Source organism: Pinus tabuliformis, chromosome 1_2 (assembly GCF_031772625.1).
Source record: "Pinus tabuliformis cultivar Carrire ecotype Pingquan chromosome 1_2, CPIR1, whole genome shotgun sequence".
Lineage (NCBI taxonomy): Eukaryota > Viridiplantae > Streptophyta > Pinopsida > Pinales > Pinaceae > Pinus > Pinus tabuliformis.
Window position 1 is genome coordinate 207555841 of NC_142298.1, and position 15177 is coordinate 207571017.

Genomic DNA, 15177 nt, shown 5'->3' on the forward strand with positions numbered 1-15177 from the left:
AAAGAAACCTGCCAAACATGGGAGTGGAAAACTGTTGTGATTATCCCCCATTACAGAAGCATACTGCGTAGTATTATTGAACACACTGCATAGATAAAATTTGTTACGGTTTGAATGTGAAACTAATAAGCGAATATTTTTCTTTGATGAATTGGTGCCATATTGGTGGGTGATTTGGATAGGCGGTGTCCAAACCAGTGTTTTTAAAAACTGGCCTGGTTTGAACCGGAACCAGTCAAATTGGTTGGTTGGGCAGGGTGCAGGTGCTAACTGGTCCATGAACTGGACTAAGGGCTGGTTTGTACTGGTTAGGTACCGAATCGACACTAAGCAGCTTCTCTCAATTTGAACCAACATGTGTGGACCCCAAAAATTTTTCCAAGCTGTTTTTGATGAACAAATGGAATTTTCATTTCGTATACCCTCTTAATTTGCTATAAAGAGAATCTTCCCCATCCTGTTTGCCTCACCCCCTATGTTACCGGATCTGTTAGGCCTAATGGCTGGATCCACGGATCCCCGGATCGGAGACGGATTTGGATCCGGATGTGCAGAGATCTGCCCAGCTTCTCTCCGTGGGTAAAAAACCGTCAATGTCAACGCACTAATCTGAAGCAAATGTCAGCACAAAGTTCCAAAATGGAAAATTCAACCATCCAGTCGCAAGTCAATGAACGAATGATAAGAAATGGATTAATGAATTTGTCTGCGAAAATAAACTAGGGAGTTGGCGGGTGACAATTTTTTATTTTTATGTTGACCATATTATAAACTTTAATACAAGATATATTATAAACTTTAATGCATGTGACAAGAAGATTATAATCCACCCATATTTGTTTAGATATTTTAAAGTTTCTTTTCAAGTTTAAAAGGTAGTTTTTCGAAAATATGTTTAATAATTTGCTTAATATAAATAAAACTAATAATTAATGTTTAAATATCTATAAATGATGCATTAATTCTATTATGATTAACTTAATAATTATTTTTAAAGTATTATATTGAAGTTATATATTTAGAAATTCATATATATTTTTTATTTTTATATAAATTTAATTAATATTTATAAATGATACGTTAAGTCTGGAACTATTTAGATAATAATTATTTATTGTATATAAAATTTATATATTTAAAAATTAGCTTATGTTTTTATTTATATATATATATATATATATATATATATATATATATATATATATAAATTTAAATTTTAAAAACTATATAATATTTTATATTTGCTTGTACTTGCCGTTTCTGGATTCTGGCTTTTCAAAAAACTGGCGGATCCATATTTGAATGCTGGTAACTTAGCTCATCCCTCTCATGGCTCCAAGAACCAAAGACATTGCATGGGCCCTGTTACCTACCGAAAGTGGGTTAACCCCTTTGGAGAATATTTTCTCCTATCTTAGACAACCCTCTAGCCAGCAACCCTATATAATGCTCAGTTATGATGATATGCCACATTCCTTTGCCATTTGCATGGGTCATACGCCTCTAACCATCTGGCATTCCTCTTGAAGGAAAGTAGGTCAGCCTTGGTAGGTAGTTTACCATTTTGCAATCAAGGGCTTTTACTTAATGTTTTGGGCATTCTAACAAGGATAAAGGGGTGATTTGGATGATTGACCGATTTTGATTGTAAACTTGTTCTTTCACCTTACCAGGGGGTGTGAGTGACACAAGATCTCACAGTCCTTTGGTGTGAAGTACTTTGATGATCTATGGGTAGTCTTTTGATGTGATGGGGCAACTTCAAAGTATGAGGTGATTCTCCTAGTTGTCACAGGGCAAGTTGGGGCTTGAAGGAATAAAGATGTATGGCTATGTATCTCTCTCATGAAGTAAGCTAGGCATATTTGGTTGCGATACTAGCAGAAAGTGGATCCTCTGGCCATGGATATGGTGGTTGGTCTGAATCCAAAGTTTGTGAGATCCTTCTGGAAAATAACAGAGGGGGATCTTGAGCAAGTACATCAAATGTCTATATGTATACGAGGGACGAACAATGAGGATATGTTTGCAATTTCAGGCTTGTAGACAGCGATGCACATTTGTAGAGCAAGCATCACCAAGCTTGATCCATGGGATGATGTGGGAAATGGGTCATGGCTGCACTACATAATTTTACTTGGCCAACCTCCATTGTTAGGTAGAAAGTCCCACAATTCATAGATAATTATTTCAACGAAGATTGAAAAAATATTGTGCATGGCACATGATGAATCGTCAGACATATGGCTTGTGATTGTTTGCATGACATCTTGAAGTGTTGTGGTGTGACATCTTGAGGTGCCTTTGTCAAATACTAAATGAGTTGTTAAATTTTATTTTAGGTAAATAAATGTTGTTGGTAAAAGAGAAACTTTGACTTGAAGGCTTTTAATATGGCCTGTTAAAACTCAATAGTTTGGCATTGTTTGGAAGATTATGTCATATGAACAAAATCACATTTATACCATCTGAGCAACATGAATGACCTTCCGAGCCATTGCATGTTTATTGTTAGTATCTAGAGGAAAACGTTAGCTTAGGTTGTGTGTCATAATTGTATGCCTTGTTCTGCACACTTGGACAATGTGTAGAGTCCATATTAGATTTGCTGAATTTTTCTATTGCAAGAGAAGATATTAAAGGGGATTATCAATTGTCTTACTAGGGTTCCTCTCTACAATCCCAAGGTGTTACCGTCTAAGGCAATGAGCTTATTTAGTTGCAGGATGGTCCATTGGGGATCATGTCAATTGACATATCGCATTTATAACACCGGAGGTCTACCTAGGGGGCCCTACCTGATGTGAGTCAAATGGTGATAGGGATGTCTGAATTCAAGTAGTGCATGAAGGTACATGTCTGAGATGTACCGAAGGAAAATCTTATAAGGGGACCATTCCCCTCATGTAGCAGGTCCACAGGTTCGGAACAACTCGAGGAGTTTGAGATTCATGATCAGGAATCTCATGTATACAGGTGGAAGAAAGCCCTTTATGGCTTGAAGCAAAACACCCTGGGCATAGTATGAGAGGATTGATAGCTGTCTGATGAAGCTGAGATTCTCTAGGAGTGAAACCGATCCAAGCCATTACCCGAAGGTTGTGGATGATAGACCTCTCATACCGGCACCTTATGAGGACAACCTATTTCTGACAGGTGCAGACCCTCTCATTTGCAAAAGTAAGAGGGAGTTGGATTCCAGATTTGGAATGATAAACTGCAAGCCTGTGACTACCTCTAGGATCTTAACTTTCAAAAGTTATATGGTAGTGATGTCGAACTAGATTTGGGAAATGCCTCTGAGTTTCATAAACTCGCGTTGATGTTCTTGGTGAACTTCCGTCCGAACATATGTTTTGCAGTTAGCATGGTGAGCTCATATTTTCTTGAGCCTCACTGGACTGGTGCCAAGATTCTTCTGAGATATCTTCGGGGCACAATCTCTCATGGATTGAGATACATTGCCGGAAATATGAAACTGCATGATTATTCGAATGCTAACTGGGTAGGCAGTGTGGAGGATCACTAGAGCACTTCCCAGTGTTAGTTCTCTTTGGTTTCTGCTTTGATATCATGGATGAGTAGGAAGCAGAAGTCGGTTGCGATAAGCACCGCTGAGACCGAATATAAGCTACAAGTATGATCTCGTGTGAAGCTACATGGTTGCAAAAGCTCTTAAGTAAGCTGTTTGTACACATGATGAATACCGCTGTGATTCTCCGTGACAACCAGAGGGGGGATTCGATTATTGAGGAATCTCGTATTCGATGATTGCTCCAACAGATAGACATCAGATACTACCTTATTTGCGATATGGTAAGTCGATGAGCGAGTAGGCTCCATCGCATTGAGACTGATGTACAGGTCGCAGACATTTTGTAAAAGCCTCGGGGAAAGGTCAAATCTGTGGCTTTCCTGAACGACTTGGAGTTGTTGAGAGACCTTGTTATAAGGGTCCTGCATATTGCATGCATTGAGCTCTGGGAGCTCTGGGGGGCTTGGGGTACTTATTGGAGCAACATACGACCACAGGGCGACTCACCCTCCCTTGATGGTGCAATATGAACAGGATGATTAGTTCTTCTGTGGGCCGGGATGATTAGTTCTCCCGTGGCAACTGTGGAACAAGATGATTAGTTCTCTTGTGGGCCAGGATGATTTGTTCTCCGTGGCGACTATGGAACATGATTAGTTCTTCTGTGGGCCAAGATGATTTGTTCTCCGTGGCGATTGTGGAATTGGATGATTAGTTCTCCTGTGGGCCAGGATGATTAGTTCTCCATGGCATCCACTGACAGGATGATTCGTTCTCCTGTGGATAGGATGATTAGTTCTCCTGTCAAGGAATCCTACCCATGCAGTCTGGGACTCATGGGAAGTACCTCTCATTTGATCAATGAGCAAGGAAATGAGGATAGGGACCATAGTAGTACTATCGATGGACACATCGCTGTATCTACCCTACTCCCTATGCTAGGGTGACCTCCATTGATTTGGGATCAATATGAGTGGTTTGAGACACTCTCTTGTGACATATATCTGGGATCAGTATGAGTGGTTTGAGACACTTTCTTGTGATATTGATATGGGATCAATAAAGCTGACTTCGGGTCAGTAAGAGTGATGTGACACACTCTCTTCAGATGAAATTGACTTCGGGTCAGTAGAGAATGGTATGAGACATTCTCGATCAATTCTTCTTCTTCATGGTTCAACAAAGCAGAGCAGAGCAAAGCTCAGCAGATCAAAGAAGAGCAGAGCAGAGCTCAGCAGATCAGAGCAGAGAAGAGTAGTGCAGGGCACTGATGGCAGAGATAGTATAGTCGGACATATGGATCAAAGGATGGAGTTCTCCCTAGTTGAGAGAGAGTGTTAAAATTGGCAACTAGGGCCAAACTCCATTTGGGTCATCTTATTTATGGCAGCTGATATTTTTCTTGGATCCCTCTCATGGGGAGGTGTAGGATTGATCTAAAGATCATCCGATTTCGATAAATATTCATGGAGTTATGAATTTATTTGCGTTATAAGACAATTCGTCAAGGTCAGCTAGCAACCAAATAAACCCCACATGTGCTCAATGTTTTAGTATAAATAGAGGTGGCCTTCAAGCTAAGTCATCGGATTCGTCCTAAACCCCCTACGAATCCCGAATCCAGCGAATCCGACACGATTCGGTCCGGATTCGTGTCCAAATCATATGACACGTCGTGTCCGTTTCCGACACGTCGTGTCCGAGGTCGTGTCACGATTTTCAAAAGCGTGTCGCGATTTTGGGACACGTGTCCTGTTTCCAGGACTCGCTAAGCTCAGTGCGGGAAAGAAAAAGGTGTGTTTGCTCATTAATATTTTCATTTGGCAAGTGATTTGTGCTGTTGGCAAGTGATTTGTGCTGTTGCAGCAAGGAGTAGAGCATTTTGGCAGCTTCATGATCAAGTCTAGGCCCTAGTATTGATATGCTATTCATGGTAATGTTAAATTCTTAAAGTAAAAGTGACATTCTCCTTAATCTTCATTTTCATCCTTTTACTTAAATTTTTAACATTACCATGAAATGACTCAGGATGTTTGAGAGTGGTTTCGGCCTCATTGGATTTCATATGGAGAAAGTAGAATTTTGGATTTCATTCAAAATCCAGCAAACTTATTAGTTTTTCAGGATTTTAGGATTGGGGGATTGCAATGTTTCCATTGAATTTTGTCATGTATTAGGGTATGGAACTCGTATTTAATCAAGAGCACCAAATCGAGAGCTTCTGAATATGTCGCTCCCGCTCCCGTTTTCGCTCCCGCTCCCAAGTAACACTGTTCCTGATGATAAGGGTCTGGACACCACTGTTGAGTTGGCATTGGCCAACATGGATCCAGTGCTAGAGCCTGTTAGATTTGATGACTTAGAGGGGTCAACCTCCATACCAACAGATGCAGAGGCGACTATGGATACAGGGGAGGAGGAGGATGCAGAGGAGAGCAGTGGGGACCATGATGATGGGGACAGTGATGCTAATTCTGATGCTGATTGATGCCTTGAGGCTTGTATACTTGTAGTTGTTTTATATTTTCTATTTCTATTTTCCATTGGCATTGCACCAACACTACCTATGTAACACATTTTGATTTGATGACTTAATGAGAAAACTATAATTGTCAGTGTGTTTATCTTACTATCTTGTAGTTGTAAGTTGTCTTTCAGTTATGAATTATGAATCATGATTTAAATTTTTAATAGATTTATCATTTATGTGACCAGTACCACTGACATGTATTTGAATTTTGTATGTACTATGCATGCTAATAGCTATAGATGAAGATCTATGTTTGAAATCAATAAATTTGTATCATTAATTAAAATTTGTGTAAGAAATATTATAATATCTAATTTTTAATATATATATATATTTAATAAAATAATATATAACGTGTCCTAACGTGTCCTGTTCCGGGGGGGTCAGCGTGTCCGAATCCGACACCACGAATCTCGAATCCTACGTGTCCTGTTCCGGGGGGGTTAGCGTGTCCGAATCCGACACCACGAATCTCGAATCCTACGTGTCCCGAATCCCCGTGTCAGGTGACAGTGCCTTCAAGTCATTTCAACACACTTGGGATCTCTTCCTCTCTCTACTTGTCTTTGAGTTTTAGTAGGAGGAGAGATCCTAAGGAATGACGTTGCCCTGATCCAAAGTGCAGAAAGTTGGAAACGTCGGGATAGCCGGAAAAGTTGGAAAAGCCGGAAAAGCCAGAATTGTCGGAAAAGCTGGAACTATCGGAATTGCCCGGAAAGCCGGGAATGTCGGAAAAGCTGGAATTGTCGGAAAAGTCGGTAAAGCCGGAACTACTGGGACTGCCGGGAACAATCGGAACTGTCAGGAACAATTGGAATTGCTGGAGCATCTGTCTCCGAAGGAGAGTAGCATGAAAGGGACAACTAACTAACATTGGGACAGTTGTATGGTACTTAGCAACAAATACACCAAGCATGCAATGTTATAGCTAGCATGCAAGGGACAACTAGCATGCAACAACAAGCATGCTAAGGACAACAATCATGCTAGGGATAACAAGCAAGCAAGCAAGGGACAACAAGAAAGCAAGGTGCAACCAACACATAGGTCAGAATGGCAATATGGTGCAACAATGGCACATAATGCAATACAGTGATGGGTACAATCATGATTAATGAAGCATGATGAGATGCAACATAGTGATGATGGGTGCAGCATGGTGCAGCGCGGTGAGGTGCAACATGATGACGAAACGCAGCACAACGATAGGTGAAGGAGTCACCTTGGAGAATCAGTTGAAGCAACTTGTCTTCAACTGATCTCATGTATCATCTTCTTAGAGATGATCTATGCATTTATCTAGATAAGTCAAAGTGTTGACTTCTGTTGTAAACATACTATCTCTCTCTCTGCTGAACTATTGAAGAACATATAAGAAGAATTGATCAAGGGTTTCCCCACATTGGGGTTTGTCCCTGGCTAGCGCCACATCTTGTATCCTCTTGTCTTCGCTTGTCTTCTGCGATTTATGTTTATGTTCTATCTGCAGTTTACTTTAATGCTGATGTGATTTCTAATCTAGAAAAGATATGGAGCTAATTGTGAAAATTGAAATAAATTGCTCTAAGCATAGAACATACCTAAAATTAACAGAAATGTTGTTGGTAAAAGAGAAACTTTGACTTGAAGGCTTTTAATATGGCCTGTTCAAACTCAATAGTTTGGCATAATGAGAGGCATTGTTTGGAAGATTATTTCATATGAACAAAAGCACATTTATACCATCTGAGCAACATGAATGACCTTTCGAGCCATTGCATGTTTATTGTAAGTATCTAGAGGAAAACGTTAGCTTAGGTTGTGTGTCATAATTGTATTCCTTGTTCTGAAAACTTGGACAATGTGTAGAGTCCATATTAGATTTGCTGAATTTTTCTATTGCAAGAGAAGATATTAAAGGGGATTATCAATTCTCTTACTAGGGCTCCTCTCTACAATCCCAAGGTGTTACCGTCTAAGGCAATGAACTTATTTAGTTTAAGAGTTATGGTTAACTGTCACCCTGTTAATTTCTTAAACCCAGTTACAGATTTATTGTTTCAACAGATATTCATAGATCTGAAATAAACAAAGCTTTCAAATATGATTTGCAACAATAAATATTTTGTGTTTTTAACCAAATAAACAACAAAAGCAAAAAAGCTCGAAACCAATCACATGCTATAGAGAATATCACAGATATACCCTGGAAGCTGTAGTGTGAGGAAAAACCAACAAATGTTGGGCTTCTTATTCAACGTCATGAGAAATGTTTTCTTACCACAGTTACGCAAGAATTTTCTTCAAAAATCCCCAACAAAAGATCTTAGCCCTTTTTCTGTCACTCTGCTCTTGTACGACCCACTTGCGCAACCTATCATAAAACTTCTGCGTAAAAAGAAACTTGGCCTCTCTACTGATCTTGCTTACCTTGATCTTGCTCTAGCTAGCTGCATCTAGCTTTTTCTCTCTTCGTTGCTAAACACTGTGCTCCACTGAATCCCAACTTGGACCAAATTGAATGTACATCTCCTTTGGCTCAAGCCTCTTGTTTAAAAGATCAAACCCTAATCACTCGTGAAATACCTAATCTCAACGGTTGAGTTTAGATCTCACTTTATTGAGATCAACGACTACGACCTAATTTGTCATTGACTTCTTTTCCCTTTTTTATAAAAAATACCCAACAATTAAATTAAGTTGCCATTTAAAGTCTTGACTTAGGAAATTCATTAATAAACTACCATAGGAGATACTTCAAAAAAGCAATGATTTATGACAAAGGAAGCATAGTATTTGACTAGATTACCTTACTAATGATATGCAATTCATGGTAATGTTAAGAATAAAAGTGACATTCTCCTTTATCTTCCATTTTCATCCTTTTACTTAAATTTTTAACATTACCATAAATTGACTAAAAATGTTTGCGAGTGATTTTGACGTGATTAGATTTCATATGGAGAAAGTTGAATTTTAGATCTCACCCAAAATCCAGTGGACTTCACAGTTTTCCAAGATTTTAGGATTGGGGGGATTGCAATGTTTCCTTTGGATTTTGTCATGTATGAGTGTATGGAACTAGAATTTAATCAAGAGAACCAAACCCTCTATGTACCTTGATGTTAGTGGCATTGGTTGTCAAACTGCTTTATCATGACCCTACTAAAAAAATACACCACTTTAACAAAATATTGACTTGACATGCTACATTTTTTCCATCTTATTTTAATACTTAGAGGGTGATATTGATGACGAAGATCCCAATACAGGCAATGATTTTGATGATATGTAGGTATTTCTTGTAGCATGATTTTTTTTTGGATGCTAGAGGCCATCTGGAGCATGTTTATTGATGTATTTTTGGTTTATAGATGGATTGCACTTGATGCTATTTTGGTTATTTGTACCCTTACATGCTATATCAATGAGAACTTTTGCATATTTGTGTATAAATGGCTTGGATTCATATTGGTGCACATGAATATATATGTTTTTCTTTAAAATTTGAATATTTTATGTCTTTTTGGTTGACTGATTTTTTGTTCCGGTTTTTTTACTAGTTCTGACCAGTTCCCGATTTGGGGGGCTACTAGTTCGATGACCGTTCCGATTCTGATAACATTGTTGCATACCACTCCTTGAGAGCCTGCTTAAGCCCATACGGTGCTCTCTTCAACTTGTACATATGGGAATCCTTCCCATGCTCCTCAAAACCCTTCGGTTGCTCTATGCAGTTTTCTTTCTCAGTTATACCGTTGAGGAAGGCTGTCTTCATGTCCATTTAATGAAAGGAGATTTTGGGGTATACCAATTTCCCCTTTCTTTATAAATTTCGATCCTGAGGCCTGTGGATTATGGCCCACAAACCTTATCGGAATCGTTTATCGGCTTTAAACTCTGAGACCATTCAACTATTAGGATACAAGAAACACAGGAAAAACACGGAAAATCCAACCCGAAACACTTAAGTCGGATCTCAAAAAGAATGAACCGACGTTCAAAATCGTCAGGTCCCCACATTCGGTCCATCTCCTTCCCGTTGTCGTTCGTTATCTCCGATCTCCGATCGGGCAACTTGCACGACAATCCTCAGTCGTTGATCAACTCGCGTTAGATCCAACGACTATTATAGATTTCGGGTGCACAACTTGCACGGGGATTAACCGCCCGAAAAAGTGGTTTCCTCTCTCCTCCTCACTGCTACGTGTCGCTCGGTTAGTGGAATCAGGTGACTACCCTTCAATACCACTTACCACTCAGACCTCGCTCGAGATACTACTTCCTGTTGTGAAACCACTTCTTCGCTGATTATCTTCCGCGCTCTTCCACCATACGATGACCGTTGATTTCTTCCATCGGACGGTTCTGATGGTTCCTTCAGGTTCCGCCATTACTGTCTGTCGATCTAACCGATCTGACGATTCCCATTCTTTTCTGCCTACGTCGTTGATCCTCTGCGTATTGATGGATCTCTGCACTTAACACGGATCTGCCACACTCTGAAAACACACGACATTCATATAATTGACATTTTAGATCGCCATCGATCCATATAGTGATCGATGGTCGATCAACAATATCGCAACACAGGACTAACTCTATATATGAAATACACACAGGCTATCTATACAGTAAAACACAGGCGCACAATTCAACACTGAAACACACTTTTCTATTATACACAGATGATTACAAGCTAAGGCATTTCAGCCTTAGAACAAACTCCCTATCGACTACATTGTATCTATCCCTGTTACACAATTCCTATTATTTTCTCTCTGTCTCGTCTCCTATTGAACACTCAAGTTCATCATATATATATATATATATATATATATATATATAAGGAAACACAGGATCGGATCACTGTGAAGGATTTGATCACATCCTTTCCTCAAATCTCTCAACTAATCTCTCTATATGCATACATATGGCAGACATTTAATGAAGTCTTCTAGAGACTTAACGCTTCCATCAAACTAGCTCTATTATAACAGAAATTTGTCCCCTATTTTGCTCCGATGGTCCATGTCCTCCTTGCTCCATTTTGGATTCCTTCTTTAGTGAAGAGTGCCGGATGCTCCTGCATCAGACTCCCGAGGCACAAAAATTTATGATCTCTTGGTTATATGCTTCTCCTTGTCCTTAGCAATTCTACCCACTTCTCAGTGGAATTGCCTTCATGATCTTCTGTGAGCGGCAACCAACCTCTGCAGTAACAATCTTCCTCTGCTACACGATACCTCACCAAGCTTTCTTCTCTGAGCTTAGTCTTTTGGCATCCTTCTGGTTCTCTTCTCTGGAACCAATTGAGCACTCCTTGCTCTAGGTCTCTGCAAGTCTTCTCACCTTCCGCTGCTGCTATCTGCACGACAGTAAGACCACACACTCTCCAACTTTAAACAACTATACCTCCTTCTCCTTCTGCTTGCACTCTTTCTTCTTCTCGTAGGAAAACCTTCCGCTTAACCTTTCCTTGCTCTGATACCAAATGATGAAAAGAGATTTTGGGGTATACCAATTTCCCCTTTCTTTATAAATTTCGATCCTGAGGCCTGTGGCTTATGGCCCACAAACCCTATCGGAAGCGTTTATCGGCTTTAAACTCTGAGACCATTCAACTATCGAGATACAGGAAACACAGGAAAAGCACGGAAAACCCGACCCGGAACACTTAAGCCGGATCTCAAAAAGAATGAACCCGCATTCATAAATCGTCGGGTCCACACATTCTGTCCATCTCCTTCTCGCTGTCCTTTGTTATTTCCGATCTCCGATCGGGCAACTTGCACGACAATCCTCCATCACCGATCAACTTGCGTTAGATCCAACGACTATCAGAAATTTCGGGTGCACAACTTGCACGGGGATTAATCGCCTGAAAAAGCAGTTTCCTCCTCACTGCTACGTGTTGCTCGGTTAGTGGAATCGGGTGACTACCCTTCAATACCACTTACCACTCAGACCTCGCCCTGAGATACTACTTCCTGTTGCGAAACCTCTTCTTCGTTGATTATCTTCTGCGCTCTTCCACCATACGATGACCGTTGATTTCTTCCATTGGACGGTTTTGATGGTTCCTTCAGGTTCCGCCATTACTGTCCGTCGATCTAACCGATTTGACGGTTCCCATTCTTTTCTGCCTACGCCATTGATCCTCTGCATATTGATGGATCTCTGCACTTAACACGGATCTGCCACACTCTAAAAACACAGTTTTTTCTGTCTATTGCTCTATATCTATCTCACGATATATGTATAGAACATGCAGGTTCATCGTTACAGGAATATTGGATCGGATCACTGAAAGGATCCGATCAATCCCCTAAATCTCTCTATTCGTATACATATGGCAGATTACATTTAATTAAGTCTTCTAGAGACTTATCGCTTCCATCAAACTAGCTCTATTTATAACAGAATTTCCCTGGTTTGCTTCGATGGTCCATGTTGTCCTCCTTGCTCTGCTTTGGATTCTTCGTTTAATTAAGAATGCTGGATGTTCCTGCATCAGACTCCTGAGGCACAAAAATTTATGATCTCCTCGTCATATGATTCTCCTTGTCCTTAGCAATTCTACCCACTTCTCAGTGGAATTGCCTTCATGATCTTCTGTGAGCTGCAACCAACCTTTGCAGTAACAGTCTTCCTCTGCTACACGATACCTCACCAAGCTTTCTCCTCTGAGCTTAGTCTTTTGGCATCCTTCTGGTTCTCTTCTCTAGAACCAATTGAGCACTCCTTGCTCTAGGTTGCTGCAAGTCTTCTCACCTTCCACTGCCGCTATCTGCACGATAGTAAGACCACAAACTCTCCAACTTTAAACAACTGTACCTCCTCCTTTTGCTTGCACTCTTTCTTCCTCTCGTAGGAAAACCTTTCCCTTAACCTTTCCTTGCTTTGATACCAAATGATGAAAGGAGATTGTGGGGTATACCAATTTCCCCTTTCTTTATAAATTTCGATCTTGAGGCCTGTGGCTTATGGCCCACAAACCCTATCGGAAGCGTTTATTGGCTTTAAACTCTGAGACCATTCAACTATCGAGATACAGGAAACAGAGGAAAAACACGGAAAACCCGACACGAAACACTTAAGCCGGATCTCAAAAAGAATGAACCTGTGTTCATAAATCGTTGGGTCCGCAGATCGGTCCATCTCCTTCCCGCTGTCCTTTGTTATCTCCGCTGTGATCAATCAACTCATGTTAGATCCAACGACTATCAGAGATTTCAAGTGCACAACTTGAAAGGGGATTAACCGCTCGAAAAAGCGGTTTCCTCTCTCCTCCTCACTACTACGTGTCGCTCGGTTAGTGGAATCGGGTGACTACCCTTCAATACCACTTACCACTCAGACCTCGCCCGAGATACTACTACTTGTTGCGAAACCACTTCTTTGCTGGTTATCTTCCGCGCTCTTCCACCATACAATGACCGTTGATTTCTTCCATCGAACGGTTCTGATGGGTCTTTCAGGTTTCGCCATTACTGTCCGTCGATCTAACCAATCTGACGGTTCCCATTCTTTTATGCCTACGCCGTTGATCCTCTGCGCATTGATGGATCTCTGTAATTAACACGGATCTGCCACACTCTAAAACACAATTTTTCTGTCTATTGCTCTATATCTATCTCACGATATATATATAGAACACGCAAGTTCATCGTTACAGGAATATTGGATCGGATCACTAAAAGGATCCGATCAATCCTCTCCTTGATTTCCTCAACAACCCCTAAATCTCTCTATTCGTATACATATGGCAGATTACATTTAATTAAGTCTTCTAGAGACTTATCGCTTCCATCAAACTAGCTCTACTTGTAACAGAATTTCCCTGGTTTGCTCCGATGGTCCACATCGTCCTCCTTGCTCCTCGTTGGATTCCTTGTTTAATTAAGAGTGCCGGATGCTCCTGCATCACCATTTGGGGAATCATCCAACTCATTTGTGTTGCTATAGAAATGATAACCCTTATGGATGAGTATTTGGCTACCGGAGCGAAGGTATCATCATAATCGATCCCTTCCTTCTGCGAAAAGCCCTTAGCCACAAAACGGAATTGATGACAAATTTGGCCTAAATCAAATACAATTATGTCTTTTTTCAGTGACATATTCAGCCATAATGTGATTGCCAATTCAGCCTCTGAAGGTTAACAATTTCGGCCTCCCTCTGTAATTAATTTTTGGCTCATATAATATTATATTTGCTTCCAGCTGAAGAATGATAGATCTTGTCACAAGAACATTCGGAGCACAAGACATTATGATCTCCACAATGAACAGACACAGCCACCAAGGATGTATTTGACCTGCTGAATTTTGCTAAATAGCTCCAACATGATTTTTCGAACCTCTTTGATGCTTTTCATCAAACAGATTATGAATAGTCATTTCTCCAAATACTCGAGTATAAATTAATAAATACTATAGCAGAATTAAAACTTCAGGGAAAATGTACCAATTCTGTTAATCAGATCAGATCTGGATTTTTGAATATTCTACAGCCAAATAATACTTGGAAGTCAACCGCATCAAGAATAACACAGTTCTGATTCGGTCTCCTGAAAAGATGATATTTCAAACTTAATTTCAACCCTTAACAGGTGTATGCCTTTGGCCTGTGGAAAGATATGCACTTGCAGAGAATCTTGGTCCTCCAAATGGCAATTTCGTCTTCTGAAATATGCTAATAATCTCAGCAGTAAGTGGCCTCCAGAATGAGGTAGATCAGTGTACAAATGCTGCAGATCTTGGTCTCTAAACTTTTGCTCTTGGCCTTCTCAACAATTAGGCTCTCAGCCTTTAGGATTTATGCACTTGGCTTGCCAATAAGACAAGGCACTCGGCCTCCCGAATTGAATGCACTCTGCCTGCCAAGCTGCTTGCTTGCAACCTAACGATTAATAAGCAAATTTCTTTGAGATATTTTTTCAAACAATTAGTGTGCAGACAGTTCGTCAAACTTTTTGATGCAAACACCTCAACAAGAGAAGTGAGGGCAAATCATTAGCTTATATCAACTTGAGTGGAAATTTTTACAATGCAAATTCAATGGAGAACCTGACAGGCTTGACTCTTGGTGCCATGGGAATTTATGCTTCTTTAGCAAGTTTGGCTTTCTA

The 15177-nt window shown here is 40.2% G+C and overlaps 1 protein-coding gene across 5 annotated transcripts in view; it reads left to right on the forward strand.

The window, feature by feature from the left end:
* The window catches only part of LOC149205184 (putative sugar phosphate/phosphate translocator At3g17430), a 160524-nt gene that overhangs the window by 48214 nt on the left and 97133 nt on the right, over positions 1 to 15177 (forward strand). The gene's annotated exons all lie outside the window — the stretch shown is intronic.